This window comes from Hyperolius riggenbachi, chromosome 3 (genome assembly GCF_040937935.1).
Source record: "Hyperolius riggenbachi isolate aHypRig1 chromosome 3, aHypRig1.pri, whole genome shotgun sequence".
Taxonomy (NCBI): domain Eukaryota; kingdom Metazoa; phylum Chordata; class Amphibia; order Anura; family Hyperoliidae; genus Hyperolius; species Hyperolius riggenbachi.
In genome coordinates, this window is record NC_090648.1 from 354,207,012 (window position 1) to 354,221,019 (window position 14,008).

Here is a 14,008-nt window from a genome sequence, read left to right on the forward strand (position 1 = left end):
CAGTGCAGGTCAGGAAAGTGTCTGTACTGAGTTGCTTACGGGATTATTCCTGTAAGTGGGGCACCTTAATGGGTGGTGCAGCATGAGTTCCCAATAGAGTATAGGGAGGGACAGGGCATCAGGGGGGTGCCGGAGGTGGAAAAAAGGGAGTTGACCAATCCGGGTTTCAGTCGCCGCTGCTGCAGAGCGGTAACGTTTTTTTCCGGTTTTTGACGTGGACGGCGCCAGAGCTTGACTGAGAGGTCTATGCTGGGCTGAAGCTGTTTTTTTGTGCGGTTTTTTTTTCGTCTACTGATTGGTCAAATATGTTTTTTCCAGCTCCTATCAATTGTAGCACAAAGAACAAGAACTGACAGCAGTTCAGGGGGCAATTATACAGATGATAGAATTGCCGTTTACAGAGTGACAGTGTATCAGTACGGTGTTTGCCATGTGACTACCTACCAAGTGGGCATTCAGGGATCTGCATACAGGCATGTGACGCTGGTATGCTTAGCCCTGCACCCTGTGTAGTTTAAATGTAAAGTGCCCCTTCCTACAGGGAGGCAGCCATTTTTTTTTTTGGGTAGTCTAGGTGGTGGCACGGCAAACATTGATCAGAGGGTACAACACACAGAACTTCTAGCAGAGCTGGTATCGCGATGAAGTTCTAGATAAGTAAATGCGATAATGAGTAAGAGCATTGCAGGCTCACCGGCAAAGCAGCAACAGGTGTGGCATCCGGAATCTGTGCATGCGACGGCCGCGCATGGACAGATAGGGGAGGATGTGGAGTGAGCTGCAATGGGGTGAGAGCTTCCAAAGGTGAAGCGAGCTTCCAAAGGTGAAGTCCGCGGGAGCATATTTTAAACAGGTAAGTACTGAGGATAGTACTGAGGTAGGGGGGTGAAGTTTAACTCCAATCTACCAATAAGAGTAAACAGAGTTCATGAGAACCATAAAACAACGAGATCAATTACGGTATATATTGATCATTTTAAAGGGTAAAGAGTACAAGCCGCAGGGCGAATCCCAAATCATTAATAAGAATTGATTTGTTTGTATTTCGATTTCAGGTGTTTGGCAATATGGAATTGAGACAGCTGCAATGCTGGCAGCAAAGATGGAGATGTCAGTCGGATAAGCGAAAGGTTCCAGATGCCAATCTAAGCTTGGAGAAACACGAGATTCCTGAAATTGGAAAGAGACTAAAACACGAGATTCCTGAAATTGGAAAGAGACTAAAACACGAGATTTTGGAGATCGGAAAGAGACTAACAAAACTTTCTGAGCAAAGCATAATGCAAAGTGCTAATGTTTTTCTTTCCCAAGGTGGTGCTTTTATAATGAAGAGTACCGTGCTGATGGTGATCCTAGGTTGCCATTTCGTCCTAGGAGAACGAAGAGAGGACATTCTCATGTATAATAAGGGGTTAATGAGAATGCAAGGCCCAAGCACGTTAATGTTTGGTGACAAAGGTACTAATCCTTTCACACCTCCCTCCGCTTGGCACAGATGGACCATGCAGGGATGGAGGAAGAGAGCACTTGTGCCAGGAGAAATCAAATTTCATGGCACAATGTGGGTGAAAGGTCTGAAGGGTCAGGTGTGCGGGCAGTGGGAATTGAATGGCAGTGTAAATCTGCTATTTAATACCACACTCCCAGAATCGATGCACCGATCCAAAGGTTTGTTAAAAGGTACATTGCAGTACAATGGGTACATGCAAAAGGTGGAGTGTGTGATTCAGGGGTACCTTGTCTTGGTTATGCAGAGTGAGATGGTTCCAGATTGGAGAGGAACGAGCAGGAGGCGTCAATTCTCTTACCAGAGAGACGCAGGGGACAACATCACACTCTGGAGCTACCAACAGAGAGTGCCTCTGAAACAACTATACACACGTAAAGGCTGGAAAGCCGAGGGTGGGTGGTTCTCGAAACAAGAAGTAAAAATCGAGATCAAGCCACATTTCCAGGTGACAAAGAGGGTGGGGAGAGCGGTCCCGGGGGAGGGAAAGCCCACACAGGGAACAAATGGAAACGGTGCAACATTCCTTTAGGCACCGCTACTTCCTTAGTTCCCACCTTAACCCGTGTCTTACACCAGGACCTGAGAGGTCAACCTTTTTTGGTGCTAGACGGGGAGGTGAAGCAAGTAGAGTTGTCCTCATGCGGGCAATTCTTGCAGAAGTACCTGCGTTGGCCGGGGCAAGTCAAATTTAGTGAAGAAGCCTGCAGGCTCAATAACGCAGAATGCGAGGCTACCATTCAAAAGATCCACCCTGAAGCCCAACCGATAATTCCGGCGGCTGAAGGAAAGGTTTGGTTTTTTAACATAAGGTCTAATGATACATTCAAGGTATATTCTCATAATTGTTCCGATAAGGGAGATTTTCCAAGGGGAACATATTGTGGGAGCGGAGATCCCATATGGATCCAGTCATCCAGGTTGGATGACGTTGTTTCTCAAATTGTTAAGAGAACTCTAAAGTGCAAAGTTTCACGGGTAGTTCCCGTCCTGAAAGAGAACACGACATGGGACAAAGGGGAACAGGGTTTGAACCAAGACGACCACATTTTGTTATAAAGGTTAAACAAACAGTACACTAAGTTAGAGGTAAGATTTCACCATGATACAGGTGATCTTAACGAGGTAGAACACGAAAATGAGCAGGTGAGTGCCAGTCTGACCTGGTGGACAAAGGTTCCGGTGATGTTCCAGGGACACTCGGACTGGGCCTCTGCAGTTCCAAAGTTCTTTCTACACCCACCGGTCGTCTGGATGGGGATGACAACTTTAGGCATCATTATCCAGGTGAGGTTGCGTGTTAAAATTACGTAAAACAAATTAACCTGGTCCAGAGATTGGTGCCTCATAAACAATCTCCTGAACCAATAGTTTAAATTAAGGGATATACAGGGTTACGGGTATAGGTTTAGTAGTACCTGTGATGGAGCTGATTGTATAAAGGCGCTCTTTTAGAAGGCACCTGGCACTGCTCCGTTTTGTAACAACCAAACGAGTTTCACTTTTCTGTGGTCATGCAAGTTTGTGAGTGATACGTAAGTGACGCAAATGCTGAGCATGTGGTATAGAGGGACTTAGAAGTAGGGCCTCCCCAGAGAGCCTGGTTACAGGAAGACCAAGAGGTCTTGCTCTCTCTCTTCCAGGGGTAATCGCCTAGAGCAGAGAAGTTGTGTGAGCACGAACATCGAAAAGTGAAACATAAAAGAAAAGAAACCAGGTACTGGGAGGTTCAGACGCTGGGATCTGCGGGTCAAGCCGTTTTAGGGGGGATTGTTATAATTTAAGTAGGCCTCAGTTACTTGGCCTGAGTTTTATGTAAAAGGCTTGTCCGCAGTGTATGCCTTTAAAATAAATAGAGGTTTTGTGATGCAGGCAGAGGCATCTCAGGGTCTGCGTGTAGCAGAGGATACACGCAGATACTGAGAACATGTTCCTAAAAGAAGGCCATCGGACTACTCTGACCTTAACACTACACCACAGGAACAGAAAACATTGGCCATATTTACTAAACATCCACGTTCCTGCATATGGGTCAAATGCCTCATTGATTATTAATCAAGTAGGTGTGTATGATGACACCACGAGTGGGTCCACCAATAATCTGATCTAGGGGGTGGCGAAGATGATGTCATATTTAACTCTTTCCTAGTCGGTATTAAAGGCTGAGGGAGCTATGAGAGCTCACTTCTGCTTCTTCCTTCCGCACTAGCTCGCAAGGCCGACTGGGACCTCTAAGCATGTTCTTCCTTTCTGTAATCTGATATAATGTATGCTGTACATTGGTAGTTTAGTGTAACGTAGTTAGGAAGAAGGTACCTGATAGACTTCAGCAGGGAGTCTCATCACGAGCTTGTAACGCAACATGAAGATTGGCATAGCTAGGATATGATGACTGTATCGATCTGTCTTTCTGTGACTTGAATAAATAACGTAAACATTGAAGAAGCCTGAGAAAGTCTATCTCCTGTTTGATGTGTGGAGAGTCAAGTGATCTCACAGTCTGTGAGACGATGGTGTCGAAGCAAGGTGATATAGAACAGTTTATAACAGGGAGCAGTGTGATTTCACAGTGTTTACCATTGTTTTCCATTGTCTTCCATCATTTACTCAAGCACCACAGTTGATTGAGTTATCCCAGATACTATGTGAGATGAAAAACTATGTCAAACGCTTTTTAGTGTGCTAGCTCTTCTTCAGTGGCCCCTTCCATGTCCAGCCCCGCCCACGGCTCAGGCATTTGTAGCCTTTCCAGAAACCTGGCTCTGGGTCGTGCCTCAAATTATGTAAAAGTGTTAAGATTGTACTATCAAGATTGCACGATTAGTTGGCACCGTAGTCAGATGTGTCCATTTTTGCAATTTATGAATGTAATTTCTGAGAGCAAGCGAAGGACTCTACTTGCCACGATAATAGGACTGGCCCATAACTGTATTCCCAATAGCTGTGATTAGTGCTGCTTCCAAGTAACATTAATTACAAGCATATAATAAATGGTCTTTTTAAAATGTAATTACTAACACTGGTAGGAACATTCTGTCTGCCCACAACTTACAACTTCCCCCTTTTCTAACCTCTAAATCAGAGGCATGCTCTCAGCTCTTCCATTATTCATTACATCAAAACCAGGGACGCTTCCTTGCCTTACATGTCTGTGTTTCTATACCCAGACAAGGCTGTGGGCATGAATTTCAGATGTCTTCATTGCATCATGCAGGAAATATCTTCCTCAGCCATCATCAACATCTTAGCTTTACCCTCGCCTGACTTCTCAATGCAAAATCTAGCTGATCCCTTCACAGGGCTCTTAAATATAATAGGAGTTGAAACTTCACACAGTAAATATGATGTATACACAAAAATATTTCAGTGTTGCCCATAGCAATCAAACACATCCCAGTCATTTCTGCAGTGCAGGATAGAAAATTAGGATGATTGTGGTTGCTGTGGACAATACAAACACAGACATTGCGTCTGCTGACATTATTGGATGAGCTCCTGTACATCACTGGCTACACCACATGCTGCCTTCATCAGACATAAGGACTGTGTGCTTATTGTACTATTCTGTCTCACCTGCCTGTACTGGTATCCATCACGATAACAGTAGATGTTGTTACCAGGACGACGGACCTAGCCAGTAGCCATATTTATTATAAACAAGTGTGTCAGCTTCTCTGTCATTTGCAAATAGGGTGCTCTTAGGTGGCACAAGTATGCAGCCCTTGCCTGGGTCATAGCAGGACATGTGCAGCTGAAGGGTTAGTATGTAAATAATTAAGAACTTTTTCAGAAATCCAGGTTATCCTAATTTATTAAAAGTTAGTTGTTGTTTTAAGGAACCGCAATAGCAAACTCTCAAATTTTCTAATTTTCACTAAACTCTAATATGACCCAAATATTGATAGCAGAGTTTTGCTACCTTATAGTGACAGTCAGTTAGCATAGTGTATTAGAAGAATACTTCTCTCTTAGGCCCGGTTCACATTAGCGTTCGCTATCTGGATCCGGACCGCATACTGTACAAACGGAACGTACGTTCCGCATAGCAATGTAAAGTCTATGCGGACGTTCACACGTGTCCGTTCCGTACAGTACGGAGCCAGATCGCATCCGGACTCTTTTCCAACATGCGCTATTTTTTGGGTCCGGATCTCCGGCCCACGCACCCGGACCGGAGCCGGACCGGAGCCTGACAGCACCATCAGGAACACAGAAACCAATGGGGAACGGAAGACACAGAACACACTGCCTACAAAAACCTGACGTTCTACCCCACTTCCTATGCATATGCAAGCGGCCATTTCGGATGGGGACACATGGGCCAAGCATGTCTGGAGTGGAGCAGCAGTGACAGACGTGCTGGGGCTGTTTGGCAGAATGTCGGAGGTGGAGGTGAGGCCTACAGCGGAGGAACCTGATTCTACACGTGCACCAGGTGCACCTTCTGCTGACCCCAACATTTTATTTTTTTAAATTCGCTATTTTTTGCCCACGGATCCGGATGGCAGCCTGATGCATGCCTGATACAAACGGACCGGATCCGGATCGGAACCGTACGGTTCTGATCAGGATCAGGTCAGAATCCGATCAGGATCCGGTTCGTTTATTTGCCAAAACGCAAGTGTGAACGGGGCCTTAAAGCCAGTTCCCTAGATTTTTTTCCATAGGATCAGTAATGCCACCTACTTCAGTACTGTACACTTGTCATTACGAATCCTAAATACCCTTTTACAGCTCTGTAAGGTCACTTTCACATGGAAGGTTGAAGGTGGTGAATTCACTGCCTGTCAGCTGCTCTAGTGCTCCTCATGAGCCCTTGCTAGTACTGGGCACAGGCGGTGGAGAAGCTGCTACCGCATTAAATCACACCTGAGTGTGGTCACAGCCGTGCTTAGTTGTGGTGTTGATGCAGTTTTTTGCTACTGGGTAGCCACACCGCATGTCAAATGCTGATGCATGCGCGTATACAAACGCTGCCATTTGGTTGCAATTTAATGCAGATGCTTGGTGGCCACTGGCCACCAGCAGACAGGAGGCTGAACCCCGTGACAAGCATGGACTTCAGCATCCAATATGCAACTGGTCTATAGCCCGGGCCCACAAGAACTGCTTCAGCTGAAATTTCAAAAGCACTAGGCTAATTAAAGTTAATGAAGGTGATCCCACAGGAGATGTTACAATTTCCCAAAATTAAACTGTGGGGAAGAATGCTTATCAAATGTTCTACTGTTTATTTTTTTATTTTTTGCCTCTTAGTCAGCTTATACTGTACTATACAGTGGTTATATTGTTGCTAGAGAAAAACTGATAAGAAAGGGGTAACTTTATTTGCTTGATTAGCTTAGTTTAGCACTGATTGTAACACTTGAAAAATCTGACCAATGTACCCCACCAGTGTGTTCAATTTTTCCACAATTATTAAAAAATGATTGAAAACTCAAAAAAAAAAAAATTGCTTGAGTCTGTACAGTAATAAATTGACAATCTACCCTACACCATTCAATTTTCATAAAAACTGATCAGAAAAATCCACCACTCTTACATACTGCAGTTCATCTGCAGCAGTCAGTGGGTTTTTCGAAAGTGCTGAAAAATAAATTAAATTATGCTTAATATTATGCTTAATTTAAAGTGATGTAGAATAAATTAAATAATATTTAAAGTGATACTTAAAGAGGAACTCCAGTGAAAATAATGTAATAAAAAAGTGCTTCATTTTTACAATAATTATGTATAAATGATTTAGTCAGTGTTTACCCATTATAAAATCTTTCAAATCCCCGATTTACACTCTGACATTTATCACATGGTGACATTTTTACTGCTGGCAGGTGATGTAGCTGCTGCTTGCTTTTTTGGCAGTTGTAAACAGCTGTAAACAGCTATTTCCCACAATGCAACAAGGTTCACAGACAGGAAACTGCCAGGACCATGGTCCTCAGAGTTTCTTGTGGAAGAGGTTTCACCACAATATCAGTCATACAGTGCCCTCTGATGATCCGTTTGTTAAAAGGAATAGATTTCTCATGTAAAAGGGGGTATCAGCTACTGATTGGGATAAAGTTCAATTCTTGGTCACTGTTTCTCTTTAAATAGAAACTCCGACCAAGAATTGAACTTTATCCCAATCAGTAGCTGATACCCCCTTTTACATGAGAAATCTATTCCTTTTCACAAACAGACCATCAGGGGGAGCTGTATGACTAATATTGTGGTGAAAACCCTCCCACAAGAAACTCTGAGGACCGTGGTACTCCTGGCAGTTTCCTGTCTGTGAACATTGTTGCGTTGTGGGAAATAGCTGTTTACAGCTGTTTCCAACTGCCAAAAAAGCAAGCAGCAGCTACATCACCTGCCAGCAGTAAAATGTCACCATGTGATAAATGTCAGAATGTGAATCAGGGATTTAAAAGATTTTACAATGGGCAAACACTGACTAAATCATTTATACACTAGTAGACCTAAGCCCGTTTAAAAACGGACTCTGGGTCTGTGTTCCTGGTGGCGCACCCGCGCGCGCCACCCGCCGCGCCCGCCCGCTCATTCATTCACCGCCGCATGCGACCGCCGCCCGCTCACCCGCCGCACATCCAGCCGCCTGCTCACACGCCATCCGCTCACACACCGCCCGCTTTACTCCCTGGCCCCGTCCCCGGCCTCCTGTCTCTGGGTCCATGCTGCGCACATGCGCACTGCCTTGCAGCACGGACAACGCTACACAGAGACAGGTGTCCGCAGCACGGACACTTGTCTCTTATTATAGAGGATAATTATTGTAAAAATGAAGCACTTTTTTTATTACATTATTTTCACTGGAGTTCCTCTTAAAGTCTAAAAAAAAAGCAGTTAAAAGAAGTTAAACTGCTTTTTTTTAGACTTATGATTTTCTTTAAAGTGGATCCGAGATAAAGTTTTTTACTCATTGCATAATTGTGCCCCTTACATATAGTTTCTAGGGCATTCCTCAAGCCAAACACTTTTTTTTGTCTTAATATCCTAATTCCCTTTAAACTAAACAGTTTAGTCCAGTCTAGTCCAGTGCCTAGGCATTCTGAGTCCCATGTAACAAGTGCTCATAGGAGCTCAGTCTGGAGAGGAGGAGGCTTTTCCTGAAGGAGGAGGAGGAATTACAAGCCAGGGAATTCAGAGGCAAGGGGGCAGAGAGAGGAGGAGAGGGGAATGGAGTTTTCACAGGCTGAGAGGTGGAGATGCAGAGCATATTGCCTTTGTGTAATGATGTTAAGCAGAATATGGCTGCTCTCGTTGTATCCCAGGAATAAATAATCATATACTGTTGAAGTTGTTTGCAGCTAAATTTGCTTTGTAAACTATGTAAACTTTAGATAACTTTAGATAAGATATATAGACAAGTTACTTCTTATAGTTAGTTTTTCATCTTGGATCCACTTTAAAAACACTTTCAATTGTTTGGATGTGGGCTTAACTTGCACTTCTGCTGAACTTTGTTGATTGAATAACCTCCAGCTACAATAAGCAATAGCGCATAATAAGCAATATGGCCAGGGCCATGGGCCATAGGAAGAGATTCCAAGGTGCCCCCCCCCCCCCAAAAAAAAAAAAAATTGTGCCAGCCCCAGTATACGTAGCAGATAGGCCTGCGTCTAGAGATAGCTCACCCCTAATATGCAGAGTGGAGCTTGCTGGAGGAGTCATAGAGAGGGGGCATGGCAACAGGGCTTAAGAGAGACTCACCAAAAGTTAAGTAACTGCTCCAGCTCGCGCTGCTCACAACTATGGTCGGGGTAGTGAGGCTCTGCCTCAGTCCGGCCCTGCACATGGCATTGCAGTGACTCTTCTCACCACCCTGTAGGAAAGGGGTATGCAGAGCATGTGTTCAAAATACAAAAAGACTGTGATGTGTTTCTAGCTATGTGCAAGCTGTCTGATCATTGCACAAGGGACTGCTTTGTCCTGTATTTTTTAAGGTCCATCACCGTCCCTTCTCCAAAGTACCTGCCATACCACTCACATAACCTGTCAGTCTGGCATATGAATCTCCCTGGCTTGTGTACATCTGATTTATTGCTGCCTTTTCATGACTGTAGCTGTGTGAGCATACCTGTAACACTGACAGAGGTTGAATACTGTAAGTGCTATTTTTTATTTGCATAAATAATAGTTAAGGATTAGCATTCAGTACTTAACTGTGTTTCATCAGATTATGAGCCTAAAGACACACATTCCAATTTTTTACATAATATAAGAACACATTCTGTCTCTTTATGCAAATATATTGTCCATTTCCGATCGTTCCTATGAACAATCATTTGTAAAGGATTGTTCAGCAAATTGTAACGTTGGTTAGTGGACACCTTTAGACACAAACTGGTTACAGGAAGCTTCATTTGCTGATTATGACAAAATTATGTGTCAAAGTTAAACACTGAAAACTGTGCAGTCACATTAACCAATCATTTAGTTTTACATGTGCCACAGGAGCCTTTAACACGACTCATGGTGCTACTGCTGCTCTTCCAGCAATATTGCTTATTTCAAACAATGAAACAAGCATGACATGGGATGTTACAATGGAGAAACATCACAAGTTACAAAAAGGAGTGGACTTTCATACACACATAACAAAAGGACAATTTACTGCACTCCATCATTATTTGCAATCAGGACATAATGCTAATGACCTACAGTACATGTTATTGTGAAAGGTAGTTTAGGTTCTGTGCATGACCTAAAACGCTTAGATGAAATCCTTTTTTTTTCTTTCTTTAATACGGGACTCAATATTCACCTTACCTCTCTAAATCACTGCTCAAAACTTTTGTGGTTGCATAGTTTGGGCATGAGTTCACAGTACCCAAGCCAGCACTCCAGAGGACAACTGTGAGAGAGAGAACCTTCCAAGACCATCGTATTTACATGGCATTGCATGTATGGAGTAGTGGCTAGTAGAAGGTGAATGATACTAAGGATCATACAGTATTGTTGGGGAGAGGGTGTGATTTAGTGGAATGGGAGAGGCAAGTACAGTCAGGACTGAATTTCTGGAAAGGTCACAAAGGTCCCGGTCTTGGGCCCTGTGATACAGAGGGGCGGCTGGACATATAAGAGGAGTTGCTGCATATTGAAGGGTGTCTGAAAATGGGGAGCATCACATGGAGGAGGTTTGATACTGCCAAAGGAAGTGGTGCATGAAAAGAGGGCTGCTGTATATGGATGATACCCATGGAAGAAAGGGCTGCACATGGAATGGGAAGGTGGCTGGTGTACATGGAAAGGTTGCTACAAATAAGTTAGGCCAGAGACAGAAAAGTAAAAACTTAGGTGTTGAATGGTGTTGAATGTAGTAACACGTGAGCAGGGTTTTGGGGAGGCAAGCTGGCAGGAGCTGGAGTCGAGCGGTGGTAAAGAGCAACAGGCACCTACACTGCTTCATCTTTGGGTAGTATATACTATGGGTAACTAAAACTCTAGCAGAAGATTACATGCCATCTTTGGCTGACACTGCTTCTAATTAATAATATCACAGTAGTCTGATGTTACAGAACTCTTCTATTGTTCATCTGCTTCTGGGAGCCGGGAGGGCGTGCGAGCGGCCGCCGGGTGGGCGTGCGGCAGGTGCACATGCATGCGCAGTAACAGGCGGGTGGTGGTGGTGAGAAAATACAGACCTAGAGCCCGTTTCTAAACGGGCTTGGGTCTGCTAATCTGTAGAATAAACTGATCATCTCTACTGAACACAAAGCAACCCCAACTCAGTAGTGAAACAAGAAAAATCTGTTTGCATCCTGATCAAAACTTATCTCATGAATTACCGTACCTCTCCTTACCTGTTTCTCTTCTTATCTATAACATACATTTTTAAAACTTTCCATGTCACCAAACTGAGAATAAGCCACTTTGTGCATACATTGACATCAGTATTACTTTTCTCAGCTTAATTTCAAAACTTTTTTTTTCTTTTGCTTGTTTGAAAGGTATTTACAGTTAATGTGAAAAACATATAAGGTTAGATAACTTCTGAGAAAAAGTTTTTGAATTTAACCCCTTAGTCAGACAAATTTAGGAAAATACAAACCCAATGTGTGACGCTCCTCCTTCTAGTAGGGATTGTTAACAAGATTTTAATTTCAGGTTGATACATTGGTCCATTTCAAACTAGAGCAAAGTCCCCATTATCCAGAACTCAAGCAACTGGAAGTCTCAACTAAGTGGCATGCCTGAGGGGGGTAACAAGGACAGAAGATTTCAACTTTATATTACTAGCATCTTATTAACCACCCCAATTCTAGAGATTATAAAGAGATGGTACAGGCCCCACATAGTCACAGTGCATGCTAAATACCAATCGTCTTAAAGGACACCTGAAATGAGAGAAATGTGGCAGCTGCCATATTTATTTCCTTTTAAAGTGGACCTGAACTCTTGCACAGAACAGAAGGAAACATAGAGAAATGCACTCTGAATGTATTTAGAGAGTTTAGTCTGACTAATTCCCCCTCATTTGTGTCTAATCACAATCTAATCAAAGTTGTAATTTGATCCTCCCATGCGTCACATGACTGCCCATGGCAGATAAGCAGATAAGCTCATTTGAAAGCACAGGCTGTAAACAATATGTCTGCTTCCATGAATCAGGAAGAAGAAATAGTGCAGGTTTATTTTAGGATTTGTATCAGCTGTAACAAAGACGTGTTTTTTGTTTAAAGGTTATTATGCTGTTGTGTATCTTTAAGATCCAAGAGGAGTTCTGCGTTCAGGTCCACTTTAAACAATGCAAATTGCCTGGCTGCCCTGCTGATCTTCTGCCTCTAATACTTTTAGCTATACACCCTAAACAAGCATGCAGATCAGATGTTTCTGACTGAAGTCTGACTGGGTTTGCCGCATGCTTGTTTCGGGTGTATGATTCATTTACTACTGATGCCGGAAAGATCATCAAGACAACAGGCAACTGGTATTATTTAAAAGGAAATTCCTATGGCAAGCTCCATATCCCTCTCACTTTAAGTGTCCTTTAAAGGTTTATTGAAGTCAGAGGAATATAGAATGTCTCATTATTAGCTTTCTTTTCAAAATGTTAAAGTCTGGCAGGTGACCTAGGATAAGTCATGTTTCCTGACATCACTGGCCCTATGCTTCTTGCAGGGATGTGTGTGCTGAAGGATCAGCATACTAGTCAGGCAACCCGGCATTTATGAGAGGAAACAAAGATGGCAGCCTCCACGTTCCTCACGTTTCCTTTAAAGCAGGGCGGGTTCAGACACACAGTGCTCTGGGAGTCTGGTTTCAGGGATCAGCACATTTTGCATTTTAGCAGTCATCATCACATGAAGCAATTCAGACAGCTCTGAAAGGATCTGAAATTAGAAACTATAGGAAAGTTTGCCTACTTCATATTCAAGCATTATTCCAATTCATTCTCACCTTCAGGTGTGAGATAACTAAGGACTGCTATGACACTAGAATGCACAGGCTTAAGAATCCCTGCTTGTCAATTCTATGAGGTAAAACACTGCATTCTCTCTAGCACTCCAAAAACAACCTCAGCGTTACGAAAAGCAAAGCAATCCTAAAGGCAGAACGAGATGGAAGCGTGCAGAATACTAATTGCTGCATCCTTCATCTTCCAGCCGGCGCAAATGACGCCAGGGAGGCCAATCCGCCTTAATACGGGGGAAGCTTGTTAAGAATTGAGATGACATTCCAGGTTGTTACATTACTGGGATGGAAAGTCTTAGCAATCCCCGGCCGGAGCAGTGCAGGAATATCAGCTGCCGATAAGCCATACATGCATTACTGAAGTCAGATACATGTTAACCTCTATCAGTCTGAAGGATTACAACTTGCCTTCCAGACATACAGTCTCTGCTCTGTATCTCTCCCTGAAACGCCTGACTCTACAAATTGTTGAGAATGAATGAAAAGCAACCCACAACTCGGCAAACACCCAGACAAAGAGGTCCACTAGTGTTCCTGTGTGACTCGTGCTGTGTTTGGGAATAGCAGGTCTCCCCTATAGCGTGCATAGAGCATGGCTTGTGGTGACAGGTGGCTGCCTGTAGCATCCTTACCTGTCAGATGAGCTCTTCCTAGGCTTTCCTGCTGTTTCTCTTCTGCATTCTTATTGCAGATTCCTATGCACACAGCTGCAGACAGCAGCACAGTCAGGTTCTCAGCTGTCACATGCTCTCTTCAAGCCAACCAACACAATGGGCTTCACTATTATTAACACCTCCACTGCTGAATGGCATTTTACACACTGCCTAAGCACAGAACATCCTGTCACTTTCACAGCTGCCATGCCTTCATTGTCCTGTCAAGTGTTGCCAACCCATCCCTTTAATTACTAATACATGTGAATTATACAGGTCATGTGGCTAGGAATCAGGAATGTTAAGCTTCAGTCCTCAGGGGCTGAGGTCCTCACACATTTTTGGCACAGCTGAAATGAATTGATGGGAGTGAATTAGGAAGGGCGTGGTTCATAAATTAGAACACATTTCTTCACTTCTCAGTCCACCC

At 43.6% G+C, this 14,008-nt stretch overlaps 1 long non-coding RNA gene across 1 annotated transcript in view; it reads right to left on the bottom strand.

The window, feature by feature from the left end:
• Positions 1-13,791, bottom strand: part of LOC137563963 (uncharacterized) — a 55,813-nt gene extending 42,022 nt beyond the window's left edge. The window contains exon 1 of the long non-coding RNA XR_011030482.1: positions 13,558-13,791. This is a non-coding gene — a long non-coding RNA (uncharacterized lncRNA). The remainder of the gene's footprint in view (positions 1-13,557) is intronic.
• Between the last annotated feature and the right edge of the window lie 217 nt (positions 13,792-14,008).